The sequence below is a fragment of the Neofelis nebulosa genome, chromosome 5 (genome assembly GCF_028018385.1).
Source record: "Neofelis nebulosa isolate mNeoNeb1 chromosome 5, mNeoNeb1.pri, whole genome shotgun sequence".
Classification (NCBI taxonomy): Eukaryota; Metazoa; Chordata; class Mammalia; order Carnivora; family Felidae; genus Neofelis; species Neofelis nebulosa.
In genome coordinates this window covers 55316085-55335638 of record NC_080786.1, presented here as the reverse complement: position 1 = coordinate 55335638, position 19554 = coordinate 55316085, and the positions used below count along the sequence as shown (strand labels likewise).

Here is a 19554-nt window from a genome sequence, read left to right as displayed (position 1 = left end):
TTGTGTTTCTATGCAATATATGCATATGTAATCCCAAGTACATATATTTATGTAGCCACCACCACAATCAAGACACCAGAATGTTACCTCATCACAAAGGAACCCCCTCATACTCTCCATTTATAATCACATCCCATCCTAACACCTGTCCCTGCCCCATGGCAAACTTTAATCTGTTTTCCATCTCTGTAGTTTTGTCATTTTGAGAACGTTACACAAAAAAAATCACAAAGTATTAACCTTTCGAGATTGACTTCTTTCACTGAGTATAATGCCTTGAGATACAGCCAGGTTGCGCATCTATTAATATTGCATTACTCTTTATTACTGAGTAGTATTCTACGGTATGAATGTACCAGAGTTTTGTTGTTTTCATTTTGGAGTGATTACAAAGCTGTTATAAACACAACATTCATATACAGATGTTTGTGTGAATGTAGTTTTCATTTCTCTGGCATAAAAATCCAAGAGTGCAATCGCCAGGTCATTATAGTAAGTGCATGTTTAGTTTTTAAAAAAACTGCCAAAGTATCTTTCCAGAGTGGCTATGCCATCCCCATCAGCAATGTCTGAGAAATCTGGTTTCTCTGCATTCTCTCCAGCACTTGGTGTTATCACTATTTTTTTACTTTAGCTCATCTGATAAGTGAGTAGTGATATCTTGCTGCGATTATAACATGCATTTTCCTAATGGATAATGATATTGATATTTTATGATATTTTGTGTGTTTGCCATCTGTATCTCCTTTTTTGGTGAAATATCTCTTCCAGTCTTTTTCCCATTTTCAAGTTGGATTGTTTTTTACTGAGTGTGGGAATTTTGTTGTTGTTTACTGTAGATACAAGATCTTTGGCAAAGACATGGTTTAAAATGTTTTCTGAAGAAATGGGCAGAAAACATGAATAGACACTTCTCTAAAGAAGACATCCGGATGGCCAACAGGCACATGAAAAGATGTTCAACGTCGCTCCTCATCAGGGAAATACAAATCAAAACCACACTCAGATACCACCTCACGCCAGTCAGAGTGGCCAAAATGAAGAAATCAGGAGACTATAGATGCTGGAGAGGATGTGGAGAGACGGGAACCCTCTTGCACTGTTGGTGGGAATGCAAATTGGTGCAGCCGCTCTGGAAAGCAGTGTGGAGGTTCCTCAAAAAATTAAAAATAGACCTACCCTATGACCCAGCAATAGCACTGCTAGGAATTTATCCAAGGGATACAGGAGTACTGATGCATAGGGGCACTTGTACCCCAATGTTTATAGCAGCACTCTCAACAATCGCCAAATTATGGAAAGAGCCTAAATGTCCATCAACTGATGAATGGATAAAGAAATTGTGGTTTATATACACAATGGAATACTACGTGGCAATGAGAAAGAATGAAATATGGCCTTTTGTAGCAACGTGGATGGAACTGGAGAGTGTGATGCTAAGTGAAATAAGCCATACAGAGAAAGACAGATACCATATGGTTTCACTCTTATGTGGATCCTGAGAAACGTAACAGAAACCCATGGGGGAGGGGAAGGGAAAAAAAAAAAAAAAAGAGGTTAGAGTGGGAGAGAGCCAAAGCATAAGAGACTGTTAAAAACTGAGAACAAACTGAGGGTTGATGGGGGGTGGGAGGGAGGGCAGGGTGGGTGATGGGTATTGAGGAGGGCACCTTTTGGGATGAGCACTGGGTGTTGTATGGAAACCAATTTGACAGTAAATTTCATATATTAAAAAATAAAAAAATAAAAAAAAAATAAATAAATAAAATAAAAAAAAAAATAATTTTCCTAAACATATATTTCCTAGACATTTATAATGTATTTGAAAATTAAAATATTGATTTAATTCAAAAAAAAAAAAAAAAAAAAAAAATAAAATGTTTTCTCTCAGCCTGTAGCTTATCTTTTCTTGCCATGAACAGGGTCTTTTGAAGCAAAATTGTTTTTCATTTTAATGCAGTCCAATTTATCAACTTTCCCTTTTGTGGATGGTACTTTTGTTGTCATGTCTAAGAAGCTTCACTTAGCCCTAGGTCTAAAAGATTTTCTCCTGGGTTTCCTTTCAGAAGTTTTTATAGCTTTACATTTTACTTTTTTTTTTTAATTTTTTTTTTTTTTTAACGTTTATTTATTTTTGGGACAGAGAGAGACAGAGCATGAACTGGGGAGGGGCAGAGAGAGAGTGAGACACAGAATTGGAAGCAGGCTCCAGGCTCTGAGTCATCAGCCCAGAGCCTGACACGGGGCTCGAACTCACGGACCTTGAGATCGTGACCTGAGCTGAAGTCGGACGCTTAACCGACTGAGCCACCCAGGCGCCCCGTCTTTACAGTTTACTTTTAACTCTATGGCCTATATTGGATTAATCTTTGTATAAGGTAATGGGAGGTAAGTCACGGTTTATTTATTTTATTTTTGCTCTGGATGCCCAATTGTTCCAGCACAATTTGTTGAAAAGACTATCTTTCCTCTATTGAACTGCTTTGCCTCTTTGCCAAAAACCAGTTAGTAGTGTATGCTGGAAAGATTTGAAAACAGGTACTCAAATAAGTACATGTACATGGATATTCATATCAGCATGATTTATAGTAGCCAAAGGTAGAAATGGATAAATAAAATATGGCACACACACACAATGGAATATTATTAAGCCATAGCATGATGCATGCTACACGGTGGATGAACCTTGAAACATTATGTTAAGTGAAAGATGCTACAAACAAAAGGTCACATATTGTGTGATTCCATTTATATGAAATATCCTGAATAAGTGAATTCATAGAGATGGAATGCATATTGGTGGTCGCCAGGGGCAGGGGAGAAGGATGAGCGGGGAGCAATTGCTAAACAGGTATATGGTTTGCTTTTGGGGTGCTAAAAGTGTTTTGGAGCCAGATAGGCATGGTGGTTGCACAACATTGTGAATATATTAAATGTCACTTTAAAATGGCTAATTTAAAAAAAATTCTTTTTAATAAAAAAATAAAATGGCTAATTTTATGTTATGTGAATTTTAACTCAATTTCTTTAAAAAAAATCAGTTGAATGTATTTGTGTGGGTCTATTTATTATCATCCAGCCTTGATTACTATAGGTATATAATTAAAATCACGTTTCTCACAGGAACCCTCTTGCACTGTGGGTGGGAATGCAACCTGGCGCAGCTGCTCTGGAAAACTGTATGGAGGTTCCTCAAAAAATTAAGAACAGAACTATCCTATGACCCAGCAATAGCACTGCTGGGAATTTACCCAAGGGATACAGGAGTGCTGATGCACAGGGGCACATGTACCTCAGTGTTTATAGGAGCACTTTCAGCAATAGCCAAATTATGGAAAGAGCCTAAATGTCCATCAACTGGTGAATGGATAAAGAAGATGTGGTTTATATATACAATGGAATACTACTTGGCAATGAGAAAGAATGAAGTCTGACCATTTGCAGCAACGTGGATGAAACTGGAGGGTGTTATGCTAAGTGAAATAAGTCAGTCAGAGAAAGACAGATACCATATGTTTTCACTCATATGTGGATCTTGAGAAACTTAACAGAAGACCATGAGGGAGGTGAAGAGGGGAAAAAAGTTACAGAGAGGGAGGGAAGCAAACCATAAGAGACTCTTGGATACTGAGAATGGACTGAGGGTTGATGGGGGGTGGGAGAGAGGGAAAAGTGGGTGATGGGCATTGAGGAGGGCACTTGTTGGGATGAGCACTAGGTGTTGTGACAATAAGTTATATTTTAAAATAATAAATTTAAAAATAATAAAAATAAATTTTAAAAGAAAAAATAAAATCATGTGTCTCAACCACTGGTGAACTGAATGAGTAGACGCTTGTTTTCACTAAGCTCTTTCCCTCATTGTGCTGGAAGCTTTCCCCAGAGGCACAGACTCTTCTGCCCCAACATACATTCACAGGTCCCCTATTATTTCTCTCCTTATTACATGCAGGAAGTAGTTGGCTTTGCTGACACAAATTATCATAGGGTCTCAAGAAACTGGTAAGTCAAAGTTGATTCATATTATCACTTCTATCTTCTGCTTACCCAGCTAATTATTTAGATAAATCTCCTCCAAGTATTAAATGTAATATTTGTATGTATTATTTAAAATTATATGCATGATTGAAATGGGGAAAAGAGAGTTATTAATATTTCTATTACTCTCTAGAGTTATTTAGAATGTGAATTACTAGCTCATCAAGATATTTAGATGTTTACAGCTTAACTTATTTCTGGGTTTTATCCTAGTGAGAAAGTTCCCGGCAGGCATTTTATTTTTTTTTTTTATTTATTTTTTTTTTTTTAATTTTTTTTTTTTCAACATTTTTTATTTATTTTTGGGACAGAGAGAGACAGAGCATGAACGGGGGAGGGGCAGAGAGAGAGGGAGACACAGAATCGGAAACAGGCTCCAGGCTCCGAGCCATCAGCCCAGAGCCTGACGCGGGGCTCGAACTCACGGACCGCGAGATCGTGACCTGGCTGAAGTCGGACGCTTAACCGACTGCGCCACCCAGGCGCCCCCCGGCAGGCATTTTAAAGACACCCATGCACTGTCACCAAGAGCTGTACTGGGCTTGAATGTTTCCACAGAGCCATGGAACATTCCAGCCTGCCCACTTACAGAAGGCTGGGCCCGTAACTGGGTTTCTTAACCAGCCAGGGTGGAGGCTAATTGGGTTGTACAGCCCTATCTTATGCCTGTGCTTGACAAAGTGAAGAGCTCAGTTGTTGGGTCAAACCTAAAATTTGCTGACTTTGTGGATCTGGTATGAGGATTGATTTTTGCTGTCTTGTCCTTCCTTTCAAATGCTACAGTGAGACAATAAAGAGAATCTGCTCATGTCAAATCCCTGCTTAAAATCTTCCACTAACCTCAGAATAAAGTCCAGCATCCTGGCATGTCATACAAGCTCCTCAGCTTTCCAGATTCCTCTGACCCCTTCTCCTCTAAACGTAAGTCCCAGTCTTAAATATTTGTACTCCCAACACTTTGCCATGTTCTTGTTTGACCCTTCGCATATGCTGTCACCCTTCAAGCTTGGTTCAAATAATCCCTCCTGGAAAGTTCTCTGTGACCTCTCACAATCAGGATCAGGTGAGGGGTGTCTCCACATTTCTCCCTTCCATGGAAAAGCTTACTTGTGTTGCAATTCCCTGTTCACTTGTTTTTCTCCCTCATAAGATTAAAGACAGACCGTGCCAGGTGTTTTGTAGGTGTTCCATAAATGTTTCTTAAATGAATACATTTATTAATTTATTATATTTTTTAATATTTCTTTTTTTAAAGTTTGTTTATTTATTTGGGGGGGGGGTGGGCAAAGAGAGAGGGAGAGAGAAAATCCCAAGCAGACTCCACACTGTCAGCACAGAGCCTGATGCGGGTCTTGACATCACAAACCACGAGATCTTGACCTGAGCTGAGATCAAGAGTTGGTTGCTTAATCAACTGAGCCATCCACCCACCCCTTAATTTATTATCTCATCAGAGATATTTCTTGGACATCTTTTATGTACCAGATACTGCTTTTTATGTGTGGATATAGCACTTTATATAAGACAGGAACAGCCCTTGCCTTTTTAGAGCTTATACTATAGTAAGGTAAAGAGACAGACAAGTAAGTAAATGAATAAGTATATAATAAAGTATGTGAAGAAAAGCAAAACAGAGGGAATGAGGAATGAATGAAAACCTCTGAGCTAGAAATCAGGCTGTTCAAACTACTGCCACAAAAGCCAATTGTGCTACTATAAGTTCAATTTGACATTACATGGATTTATTTTTTAATTTGTGTGCATCCTACAAATTTTATTGTCTTCTATACAACATCCATTGCTCTAGGTCTAGGATACCACAGGGAACAAAACATTTTTATTAGGAATTTTTATTCCTGTTCTTGTGGAGCTAACAAGCAAGTGTTAGCAAATATATAATGTATCAGACGTGATAAGTGGTTGGAGGAAAATAAAGCAAGAAAAAGGCAAAGAAATTATTTTTATTTTTTTATTTTTTGTTATTTTCATGTTTATTTATTTATTTTTTAACTTATTGTCAAGTTAGCTAACATACAGTGTATTCTTGGCTTCAGGAATAGATTCCCATGATTCATCGCTTACATACAACACCCGGTGCTCATCCCTACAAGCGCCCTCCTCAATGCCCATCACCCACCTCCCCTACTCTCTTAACCCCCACCCTTATCAACCCTGGTTTTTTTTCTGTGTTTAAGAGTCTCTTATGGTTTGCCTCCCTGTCTGTAACTTATTTTTCCTTCCCTTCCCCTATGGTCTTCTGTTAAATTTCTCAAATTCCATATATGAGTGAAATCATATGACATCTGTCTTTCTCTGACTGACTTATTTCACTTAGCATAATATCCTCCAGTACCATCCATGTTATTGCAAACGGTAAGATTTCATTCTTTTTCATTACCGAGTAGTATTCCATTGCATATATATACTACATCTTCTTTATCCATACATCAGTTGATGGACATTTGGGCTCTTTCCATAATTTGGCTATTGTTGCTAGCACTGCTATAAACATTGGGGTGCAGGTGCCCCTACGAATCAACACTCTTGTATCCTTTGGATAAATTCCCAGTAGTGCTATTGCTGGGCCGTAGGGTAAATCCATTTTTATTTTTTTGAGGAATCTCCACGCTGTTTTCCAGAGTGGCTGCACCAGTTTGCATTCCCACCAACAGTGCAAGGGGGTTTCCCTTTTTCCACATCCTCACCAACATCTGTTGTTTCCTAAGTTGTTACTTTTAGCCACTCTGACAGGAGTGATGTGGTATCTCAGTGTGGTTTTGATTTGTATTTCCTTGATAATGAGCATCTTTTCATGTGTCTGTTTGCCATCTGGATGTCTTCTTTGGAAAAGTGTCTATTCATGTCTTCTGCCTATTTCTTCATTGGATTATTTGTTTTTTGGATGTTGAGTTTGGTAAGTTCTTTATAGATTCTGGATACTAACCCTTTATCTGATATGTCATTTGCAAATATCTTCTCCCATTATGTCAGTTGCCTTTTAGTTTTGTTGATTGTTTCCTTTGCTGTGCAGAAGGTTTTTATCTTGATGAGGTCCCGGTAATTCATTTTTGCTTTTATTTTCTTAAGGCAAAGAAATTATTGAGTGTGTGTTGGGGGTGGATGTTGACGGTAACTGGCATTTTAAATAATCAGGGAAGAACTCACAAAGAAAGTGGCATCAGAGCAGAAAACTGAAGGAGGTGGGGGAACAAGCCAAGTGGTTATCTGTGGGATGAACAGTCCAGACAGAGAGAATGGAAAGTGCAAAGATCCTGAGGCCAGGGTGAGGCCTGTAAACCTAAAACCTGCTCCTAAATATGCAGTAGAAGTCCAAGTTATATCTGAGAGCATAGCTCTGAACTAGACTGAGAAATCAGACAGAGCTGGGTGTGAGACTCAGGGACACCACTCACTGGTTGTGTGGCTTTAGCCAAGCTTTAATCTCCTTGGGTCTCCAATTCTTTTATATTTTTTTAAAGTTTATTTATTTATTTTGAGACAGAGGGAGAGAGAGAAAGAGAGAGAACAAGTGGGGGAGGGGCAGAGAGAGTAGGAAAGAGAGAGAATCCCAAGCAGGCTCCATAGTGTCTGTGCAGAGCCTGGGGCTGGATCTCACAAACCGTGAGATCATGACCTGAGCTGAAATCAAGAGTCGGTCACTTAACCAACTGAGCCACCCCGACAGGCTCCCCAGGTCTCCAATTCTTCATTTGTACAATCAATGTCTACTGAAGAGTATGTTCGTGCTACTCCAACAGGATGATAGACTCTATATACTGTGCTCTATAAACTGTAGAGGATTACAAATGTCCGTTTTAACTATCTTCTCATATACCATATCTTCTAGGATTGCCAGAAATGTTATTAACTAGATTATTTGATGATCTAGTTACAATGATCTAGTTATGATGAAGAAGCACTTGTTGTTTTTAATGTTTATTTTTGAGAGAGAGAGAGATACAGAGCACAAGTGGGGGAGGAGCAGAGAGAGAGGGAGATACAGAAACCGAAGCAGGCTCCAGGCTCTGAGCTGTTAGCACAGAGCCTGATTCAGGGCTCGAACCCACAGATGTGGGATCATGACCTGAGCCAAAGTCTGGTGCTTAGCTGACAGCCACCCAGGCACCCAGCACTTGATGTAACTAAATGCAACATAAAATTATAGAATTTTCAGCTTCTTATGGTATATTTGCATTATGTAGTCAATTATTTATATAATATGATTTTGACAAACTTTGGATCTCAGTATTTCTTGAAAGAACTATCTTTTTTTTTAATTTAAATTTCATTAAATCCAAGTTAGTCAACATATAGTATAATAATGATTTCAGGAGTAAAATGAAAGAGCTATCATTTTTAATCACTAACAGTATCTGGACTTTCTATGCCATTCAAAGTTAAATGTTTTTAAAAACTGATATTTAGGTTTGTTGTTGATACCTATATCTATATATCTATCTATACCTATATCTATATCTAGATAGATAGATAGATAGATAGATAGATATTCTTTGTCAAATTGATTTTGATTCCTGGTTCTAGACATTGGCCAGATTATTCTTGTCACGATTTTATGATTTAAAATTGAATTCAGCTATTCCTTAACTGCTATGTGGAAAAGAGCCTCTATCATTTTTAGTTTAGATAAACATAGTACAAAGGAAGTTTAAGTTCAAGGAAGTTGAGGTCTGAGCCTCTTGAAGTCTGGGACAGCCCTGACAGGGATACATGTGTTTTGTTGGTGACTGGAACAAAGGGGAGGATTCATTATGATCCCTCATTAGACTTTTATACTATACATTATTACATACATTATATGTATCACCACACAGCTCCATATGCAAAGCTACATTTGTGTGTGCTATGGGTAATATAAAGGATTTTTAAGTATAATTTTGTTCTGTATGAGTCCTTCAGGAAACAATGCAGGCAAACATACAAAGAGAAATCACAGCATGTGACAAATGACAAATGAGTGGCATAGACAATAAAGGTAGAGGAACTTCAGAGACAGAAAGTTAGTTTACTAATTGGACAATCAAGCAAGGCTTTGCAGAAGAGTTGGGACTTGAATTGTGGAAACATCACTCAGAAATGAAAGAAGAGGAGGAAGACATTTCTAAAAAGGTATGGCAAAGGCCCAGAGAGGGTGCCTGTGGAGAATGTTTGAGAGACACTGAGCAAAACGATGTAACTAGAACTGAGGGCGGATCTGAAGCAAAGGCTTTATACAGGAATAAAGGGTGGAAAGAAAAGTCTGTTAGGAGAAAATGTGGAAGGCTTTGAGTGATTTGATCACTGATACAAACACTGTTGGTGGGAATAGTAAATTGACACAACTTTCTAGGGGGCAGGTCAGCAATATTTCTCAAAATGCACATTCCTTTTGACTTAGCAATCTCTCTTTTTTTTTTTTTTTTAATTTTTTTTTTTTTTCAACGTTTTTTATTTATTTTTGGGACAGAGAGAGACAGAGCATGAACGGGGGAGGGGCAGAGAGAGAGGGAGACACAGAATCGGAAACAGGCTCCAGGCTCCGAGCCATCAGCCCAGAGCCTGACGCGGGGCTCGAACTCACGGACCGCGAGATCGTGACCTGGCTGAAGTCGGACGCTTAACCGACTGCGCCACCCAGGCGCCCCAGCAATCTCTCTTTTAGGAATTTTTTAAATGCTTATGTTTGAGAGAGAGAGAGAGGGAGAGAGATTGCTTGGCAGAGGGGGAGAGAAAGGGAGTTAGAGGATCTGAACTAGGCTCCAGGCTCTGAGCTGTCAGCAGACAGCCTGATGTGGGGCTTGAACTCAACGAGCCCCAAGATTATGACCTGAGCTGAAGTCCGACACTTACCCAACTAAGCCAAACAGGTGCCCCTTCTAGGAATTTATTTTTAAAAACGTATTCCATTTCCAGGAACTTATTTTAAGGAATTTACTTATGAGGGAATTTAATTGATATAATCAGATAAGATCTCAAAGACTTGTGTAAAAGGATGTTTATCCTAGTGTTATTTATAATAGGAAAATAAAACTAACTGTCCCACATATCAAACTGGTATTAAATAATAGCATCTTCACAGATGGAATCCCCAATGCAACCATAAAGGAGTATTTTTCAGCATTACCAAAGATATGGAAAGACAATGTAAACATGAAGTGAAGAAAGCAACCCACAACACCTAAAACTCATGTAATATTGTGTGTCAACCATAATTCAATTAAAAAATATATATCTATGGGGGCACCTGGGTGGCTCAGTCGGTTAACCGTCCAACTTTGGCCCAGGTCAGGATCTCACGTTTCGTGAGTTCAAGCCCCACGTCAGGCTGTGTGCTGACAGCTCGGAGCCTGGAGCCTGCTTCAGATTCTGTGTCTCCCTCTCTCTCTGCCCCTCCCTAGCTCATGCTCACTCTCTCTCTGTCAAAAATAAATAAACTTTAAAAAAAATTTAAAAATATATATCTATGGAATAGTATCACCACACTGATCCCTTGTGTTGCCATTTTATAGCATATTCCCCACCCTCCTCTGTTCTTGACACCTGGCATCCACTAAACTACTCTTCATTTCTATAATTTTATCTTCTTCAAGAATGTTATTTCAAGAGAACCATGATGTCCATGACCTTTTTAGAAAGGCTTTTTTCATTCAACATAATATCCTTGAGGTCTATGCAAGTTATTGTATCTATTAATAGTTTGTTCATTTTTAATGCTAAGTATTATTCCATGGTATGAATATATCCATGTAACCAATCACCCATTGATAAACATAGTTTCTTTCCAGTTTTTGTCTATTACAAATAAAGCTGCTATGAACTTAAAAAGAAAAGAAAAGAAAAGAAAAGAAAAGAAAAGAAAAGAAAAGAAAGCACACCACAAAAAATCTTTATACAATATGAACCTGCAGGGGTGGAAATATTTTCTCTTTTCCCCTTCTACGTGCTTTGGTTGGTCTAATAATTAAATCAGCATAAGATCGATTAATAGGAGGGAAAAAAATTTAATTTCATACATACAGGAGCCCTATAAAAAATATGAGATTCCAAGAAGGAAACAAAGCAAGCAGCTTTTATAACTTTCAGACAAGGAAATGATAAATTTGTGAAGAATTGACAAGATAAAGGGGTTTGGGATTGAGGTAGTAAATTAGTGAAGAAGTAACATGTTTTGTTTATCCAGTCTTCTCAACTCTAAATCCCCTGTCTCCAGTGATAAATGCTTCTTCCTTTCTGGTACAGGGAGAATACCTTTCACATGATAGATTTATTTTCTACTTTTGGAGTACAGAGGAGGGTCAGAGCATTCTTATACTGGCTGTTTCTCAAGTAACTTTAGTTCAAAATCATCAATATGCCAAAGTGGCATATTTTGGGGTGGCAATATTCTGCCCCATCTTTGAAACTTCAAAGAAGTTTCACAATTCAGAAGCTGATTGGAAAATTTCTCCCTTATCTCATTGAACAAGTCTCTTGTCTTTGAAAACAGGTCAGTTCAGTTAAACAGTTGTGTCTCATTTCAGGAGGCGGTGCTGCAGGTAGGCTCCCAAGGTTAGGCTTACATGGTGTGAGCATCTGCACCAAGTATTTAATAGCATACATTTCTATGGAAATAAAATAAAAACAATAGTTAATGATTGGAGCAGACTATAATTGCAGTTTCTGAGTTCTGAAGGCAGCTAGTCAAGAAGATTTTTAGATGTCAGGCTCAAAACATCTTCCGATGGAGTGAGGACAAGCAGGGGCACTCTGACAGATTTTCCTGGTTTGCTGTTTGAATATCTCTGGTGATCCTTCTGAGTGATCACACAGCAGCCAGCAGTCATGAAGACTGTCCACATGTGAACTATTATGGTGATTTCTCTGAAGTTTATATCAAGTTGTCCAACTTCAGCATTCATGGCTTTGGGAAAGGGCAGTTTCAGTTCTCAACGATTACAAGTCAAAGGGATGGGAGATGTTAGTTTGGAGAGTTGTAGCTACAAATGGGAGGAAATTAGACACGTTCAGTATCCAGTACAATTTACTGGTAGACAAAAAAAACCTCAAAGACAATTAACAGGACTAGAATCTGGTATCTATAATGCTGTACTACGGTTTTCCATCAAACATCATTTTTCTCTCTATAGACAACCCCATTTCTCTCAGAGATAATCAAAGTAAGATGAATTTTCTTGCAAATAAGTCTTGTATTAATAAATTTGGCCTGATTATTTACATAAGTGCAATAAGACTGGTGATTAACTATATAAACTCTTTTAAAGTCTGCTTTGCTGGAACTTTTCATAACAAATCTCAGATTGGATTTTTAAAACCCTCTTAAGGCTAAGAAGTCAAACCAATAATTGTAATCAGATTTTTACCTGCAATGTCTATAGATTTGGATGAACTCCTTTCTTCGCAAGGTCCCCAAAATATTTTGAGGTTCCTGGGCCTGCCAGGAAGTGACCTTCCTTACTTGCCTCATAGGGTTTTGGGTACCCTATAAGTAAGGCATCAGGCTGTTTTTGATAAGGGGGCTTTATTGACCCCAATAAAGTCAATATGATTCATTAACCATATTTTTAAGGAACAATGTGATTAGTTCCTTAAAGCTGCTTTTTTTGTATTTTTTTTTTTAATTTATTTTTGAGAGAGAGAGACAGACAGAGTGCAAGTAGGGGAGGGGAAGAGAGAGAGGAAGGCACAGAATCCAAAGCAGGCTTCAGGTTCTGAGCTATCAGCATAGAGCCTGACATGGGTTGAACCCATGAACCTGTGAGATCATGACCTGAGCCAAAGTTGGATGCTTAACCGATTGAGCCACCCAGGCACCCCAAAGCTGCTTTTAGTTCTTTAAAGCTGCCTGGTCTATGGACATCTCTCTCAAATGTAAAAGTCAGTTAAAGCCTTAATAATATAACCACTATTTCTAATTATGTTATGAGAAGATAGATTTTTACTGAACTTATGCAAATAACTATATTGCCATGAAAATAAGAATACTCACTAAAAGTTTTCAAATACTGGAGGGATCAGGTAAGGAGAAAAAGTAATTGTTTCATCTTTGCCACAAAGGTATACTTTACCAAATTGCTGATAGCTTAGGAGAAAAGAGAAAAAGGCTTCCTTAAATCTGGAAAAACAAAACAGTAAAGAACCAGCAATATTTCAAACAAAAGTCATAAAAAGTTATAATCATCTTCATCAGTTTATTCATTTCCATATAATTAATTTTGTTGATCTTGATGTTTTGTTAGTTTTATGAAGCCTCTAGTTTCTCCATTAGAGTTCTATAAATTCTTACCCAGTTCAGTGGTATTATCTAAAAGTAATCAGAAACCTGTAATTGTTAGAGTCCTTTCTGTGAGTCTCCTTGAAGATGAAGCATTTTTGCAGGAACACTTTTGCAAAAGCATCTGACTAAAATAATAACTGTCTATAAAGACAGAAGGCTTTTAAAAGGCCATAGTAAAAGATCTGATAAGAATTTTTTATGATGCAATCAGCAAGGTAATTTATTTCTATGACACAACATTTTAAGATGATAAATGCAATTATGACTAATAACATTACCTATCATATTTTTAAAAATGTTATACAATTTCTGGAACATATATGTATATATTTTTAAAATTTTTAATGTTTATTTTTGAGAGACAGACAAAGCATGGGCAAGGGAGGGACAGAGAGAGAGGGAGACATGGGAGACACAGAATCGGAAGCAGGCTCCAGGCTCTGAGCTGTCAGCACAGAGCCCGATGCGGGGCTCAAATTCATGGAGCGCAAGGTCATGACTTGGGCTGAAGTGGAACATTAAACTGACTGAACCACCCAGGCGCCCCTGCAATTTCTGGAACATATATTAATAATATCTATCCATACAGGGGCACCTGGGTGGCTCAGTCAGCTAAGGATTGGGACTCTTGATTTCAGCTCAAGTCTGGGATCTCATGGTTAGTGAGTTGAAGCCCTATGCCCGGCTCCGCACTGACAGCATAGAGCCTGCTTGGGATGCTCTCTCTCCTTCTCTCTCTGCTCTTTCCCCACCCATTCCCATGTGTTCCCTCTCTTATTCCCTCTCTCTCTCAAAATAAATAAACTTTAAATAATAATAATCTATATCCATACAAATACAACACAAAGAAGATTTAACATCACTTCTGATTTAATAATGCTTCCAGTGTAATTTAACATATCAAATAATTCCAATTAGTTTATCAACTCTCTTCTTTACAAGGAGAGAGAATATATCTTTCAAGATGGTCCAGGGACCCTCTACAAAATCCCAAAGTAAGCTCAAGGTCAAAAAGACTTCACTTAGAGTTTGATTGGGGCAGGGGTGCCTCAGTGGGTTAAGCATCTGACTCTTGGTTTCAGTTCAGGTCATGAACTTGAGGTTTATGTGTTCGAGCCCAGGCTCGAGCCCCATGTCAGGCTCCATACTGCAGATGTAGAGTCTGCTTGGGATTTTCTCTCTCTCCCTCTCTTTCTGCCTCTCAACCCCCCTGCTCTCCACGCCACTCAAAATAAATAAATAAACTCAAAAAAAAAAAAAAAAGGAATTTGATTTGGGAAAAGTTTGTCAAAAATATCAGTAGGTTTTAAACATTTGATTAAAGGGTCACAGGTTAGTGTGGAACAATATTAAGTTATTCATTTAACCAAAGTGACAACTAAAAACAACTAAAGACTTAGCAGGAAAATACAGAAAGTTACATAGTAGAAAAAAATTTAGTTCTTTTAATAGAGAAGACTCTGTTTTAAGTAATCAAAGACCTCATAAAGGGAACATAACGTGAGGAAATTAAAACAAAACACAAAATCTTTGCCTTCTAGGCAGATTTCTTAAAGGATGAAGAAAAACCTTCTACAATCTTATCAAAAGCAGACCAATAGTCCAAGAAAACTGTCCTGTTAGCAGACAAAAGAAATTTAAGTGTTTTTTTTACATAAGTACACTATTGATACACTATTGATATTAGACCTTATTTCAAAAAACGCTTATAATAAATATATTCAATTTTAGCTAGCATGACCATACAGGAAAAATTGTCTTTCCTTCTCTCTATTTCTCTCTTTTTCTCTTAAACAACAAGCTATTATACTACTTTTTCCCTTAACAAAAATACATCTCCATGTCTCATACCTTTTCTTAGCCAAAACACATCTTTCTTTGCTTGCATAGTTTTCTTTTCCTTACTATTTTATATATTAATTAGAATTCTTAACTGTTAGAAACATTTATTTTTAGTGAAAACTAAGTAAGCAATTGTGAACTATTATACCAGTATTCTGTAGATTGCCAAACCCATTAAGGCATTTCATAACCTCTAGAAGCATATGTTTTCTTGAAGTACAATTTTTTTTAATGTGAAATAAGACATGTTTATTGGTAGATCCAAATATGTTTAGTATCTCTGCAATAAGAAGCCAAAAGTATATAAACCTATGTTCAATAATTAATGTTTCTGTATTTTACCTTACTTAGAAATGACCTAGATATTCAATGAATTTCCATCATTTATACTTAACTTAGCAAAACTCTGAGGGTTTAAGTTGCTAAAGAGATTTAAGAAAATTTACATAGATGTATCATTAAAAAATGATTACTGTTGGGGTGCTTGGGTGGCTCAGTCGATTAAACATCCAACTTCAGCTCAGGCCATGATCTCACAGTAGGTGAATTTGAGCCCCGCATCAGGCTCTGTGCTGACAGCTCAGAGCCTATAGCCTGCTTCAGATTCTGTGTCTCCCTCTTTCTCTGCCCCTCCCCAACTCACACTCTGCCTCTCTCTCAAAAATAAATAAATATTTTAAAAAATTTTAATGATTATTATTGAAAGTTCACTTAAACATTTTTATCTTCCTTACATTTATTTAATTTACTAATTCTTAATAATCATATTTAGATTACTGAAAATTTCATAAGACTTTAAAGCAGCTAGCCATCATCTTAACTTACTTTTCTTGCTGACAAATTTTGTTAACAGGGATAACATGAGCTTATTTGACTTTTAGTAAACCTAAAATACAGTACCATTAACTGTTTTTAAATGCCAATAACTCTAAAGACATTCATTTTTTTAATTACACCAACTAACTTAAACTAGGTTTTATTTACCAAAGCTACCTCAGGTAACATGAAATGAAAGTACATGGGTTGATTTCTATTACGCTTCTGAGAGTTTAGAAATATTTAATTTGATAAGTGCTTATCTTTCTTTAAGCCAATTAAATAGGGTTTTACTACAAATTAATTTTGGTAATACCATTTGGAGACAGGAAACATCAATCACACATGTATAACATATGTGGATAAACATACATAAATTAACACACAGGGCAGACACAAACTGAGAACTTAGAGCTTTCACTCTAAAATTTTAGCCATGAATCAGGCAGGTACAATAATACAAAACTCACTAGTTTACAAATAACAGTTGGATCCAAATTGTATTTCTGGCAGTTGGAATAAGGTAAGTTTACCCACTCATGTGGCTAATTTTTTTACTATTTGTGGAGAAGACTTTTAAGATTTGTATTTGCCCTTGACAAGTAATCTTATGAAAGCTGTAGACTAGAGTTTGAACAAGGGAGATTTCATTGCAGATTGTATTTTTAAAAACCTCCTACACACACTTTATTTCCTTCAGTCTCACGTGATTATGGACAGTGTTTTAGTTATCTCCTATGGTGTTTACATTTCAATGATATGGTAAGACTCACATCTTCAAGGGACAGAGAAAGAATGCAAGTTTTATCTCAGGAATTTTGGGGTATACTTGTCTATTATCTGAAATTTAAGGTAAATACTATTTAAGTCGACTTCATGCCAAGCACAGAGTCCAACAGAGGGCTTGAACTCACAACCCTGAGATCAAGACCTGAGCTGAGATCAAGAATCAGACACTTAACTGACTGAGCCACCCAGGTGCCCCTAAGGTAAATACTACTTAAATTTTTCTCTCTTTTTTTAAATTAAAAAATATATATATTTTTCATTTTATTTATTTGAGACAGAGAGTACAAGCTGGGGAAAGGGGCAGAGGAAGAGAGAGAGAGAGAGAGAGAGAGAGAGAGAGAGAGAGAGAGAGAATCTCAAGCAGACTCCATGTTCAGCATGGAGCCCAATGGGGTGCTCCATCCCATGACCCTGGGATCATGACCTGAGCTGAAATCAACAGATGCTCAGTTGCTCAATTTGAGCTCAAATAAATACAATTTTAAAAAATATATTTTTTTAATTTAAAAAAAGAGAGAGAAATTTAAGTAGTATTTACCTTAGGGGCACCTGGGTGGCTCAGTCAGTTAAGTGTCTGATTCTTGATCTCAGCTCAGGTCTTGATCTCAGGGTTGTGAGTTCAAACCCTCTGTTGGACTCTGTGCTTGGCATGAAGCCTACTTAAATAATATTTACCTTAAATTTCAGATAATAGACAAGGATACCCCAATATTTGCCACCCAGGTGACTCTAAATTTCTTTTTTTAAAGTGCAGGACAATTGCATTTCCAGGGTCCTGATTTTTTACATTTGAAAATGTCTGGAGGCAAGTAGGAAAGGCTCTCTGTGGACTTTGTTGTTCTCAGAGTTATGCTTTTTTTTCTCTAAATATCCAAATTGCAAATCAAGAATTGTTCATTTCAACTCCTTTTTTTTCTCCTTTCCTGATGGCTATCTTCAAAGAATTGGATAGCTTCTCCCATTATAATGCTTAGAGGTTGACTAGCCCACCCAATCACATTGTTTTGAATTTGCCTTTTTGATATCAGGGAGGAATTTTCCTACCAAGGCAGAAACTAAAAGATCTCTATGCTCTAGAGCTTCAGAATTTAGTGCAGTATGCCTTTGAAAAATCTGTATGAAGTGCTCAACAAAGGCCTTTGGATGCTCTCCTTCTTTCTCAACATACAATTCAAACTTAGACCAGTTCCCCTTAGTGGGAAAAGTTCAACTACTGCTTCTATCAGCCCCTGAACAGTAGCCTTCAGCTGCTCCATTTCCTGATCATTCATAGGAGGGCTTGAGAGAAATTCTGGTCATGTTTCCTCTTTGAGAGGGGTTTTCTCCAGGGGTCCATCTGACTTGTCTGTTAACTACAGTACAATCAAGGGTGAAAAGAACACCCTTGCAGCTAATCAAGGCTCTTGTGAGTGAGGTTGTAAATGGCCATTAATCTAATTTCTACCGAAATTCGGTAGTATCTTCTGAAAGTGGAGGTAAAAGGGCTTTATAGTTTAAAAGATCAGTTGCTGTCCAGAGGACATGAATTCTTCAGGTGGGGCTGGAAGATTCCAAAATACATCTGCAAAGGATATTGCATAGGAAGGCCTGAGCCTGGCAGAGCCTGATCATAGAGACCTGGAAAGCAGGGGCAGTTGAAAGGACAGCAAAACAAGTCTGCTAAATTTACTTCCTGCTGCTTTTGCTAAATATACTTCCTGGCTTTCAGCATTTGCATGAGAGACCTGCATGCCCTGGACCTAAAGATTAGGCTGGAGTGTTCTCTATAAATCTTGTAGGGGAAGAGAAGTTAAAACAGGTAGCCAGCTGTTTAAGGGATTTTGTGGGGAAGGTGGAGGAGTTTGGGGAGCTAAGGGAATTTGCTGAAGAAATAGAGCTAGATTTTAAGAAGGGGCATTTATGTTGAATGTGGATTTTAACTCTTTCCTAAGTCTAATTTCTGTTCTTCCATCTTGTTAAGGAAGTCCCTAAGGCTAACCATTATACTTCTTTGTATCCACTTTTTAATTTGATCTTTCCATAGGTATGAATAGGACAATTTTTTGGAACGAGAGCTCTCTAAAACTTTTTTCAAATACAGAAGTTTTCCAATTCCAAGGACCCATCATTGACAGGTAGGCTCTTATATCCATCTCAATAGTTACTCAAATCAATAACAATATTATGGCACACAAGACATAAGAGGTGTCCCAAAAGAGAGTACAAAAGATGCAGCACTCATCAGACCCAGAAAGTTCACCCCCAGAGTTAGCCTAAGAAAGCAAAGAGTCGGGGTCACAAGCAGTAAGAATGGTGTAATGAAAATGTTGTCTCCAGTTTCCCATGAGAACATGAGATGACTCCAGCTACAGACCTACACAAGTGCTACTAAAATGAGACTTTTCCAGCACTAACAAGACAGCAAAGGTTCAGACAATAAAGGCCCCTTATGGGCTGGAAGCTCTTACGACAAACTCCCCTAAGAACTGGCATGGCCAGACAAAGAAAGTACTGCTTGTAACTGAGTACCTCAGGACCCTAATATTCAACTGGCCACCAAATGTAAGCTGGTATGTGTATCTTCTGGCTGGCAGTGACCAAACAGAATAGTCTAACTAGTTACAAAGCCAAGCTCTGAGGACATAGAACAAGATGAAAGAAAAACTTTATCTGGTGACCCCCAGCAAAGCTTGTCTAAACAGATCCTGGTCTGGTGAGAACTATGAACTCACCAGTCTGTGATGCTGGGTCAAATAACAGGCTTATAGGACTCATGCCTGTGTTCTGCTCTATGGTTTTCTTTGTTGTGACAAATGACA

The 19554-nt window shown here is 37.7% G+C and overlaps 1 long non-coding RNA gene across 1 annotated transcript; it reads right to left on the bottom strand.

The window, feature by feature from the left end:
• Positions 1-11016: 11016 nt before the first annotated feature.
• Positions 11017-16940, bottom strand: LOC131512117 (uncharacterized). The gene is made up of 2 exons (XR_009261968.1): positions 13022-16940; positions 11017-12011 (listed from the first exon to the last, which is right to left on the bottom strand). It is a non-coding gene; the product is annotated as an uncharacterized LOC131512117 (long non-coding RNA).
• Between the last annotated feature and the right edge of the window lie 2614 nt (positions 16941-19554).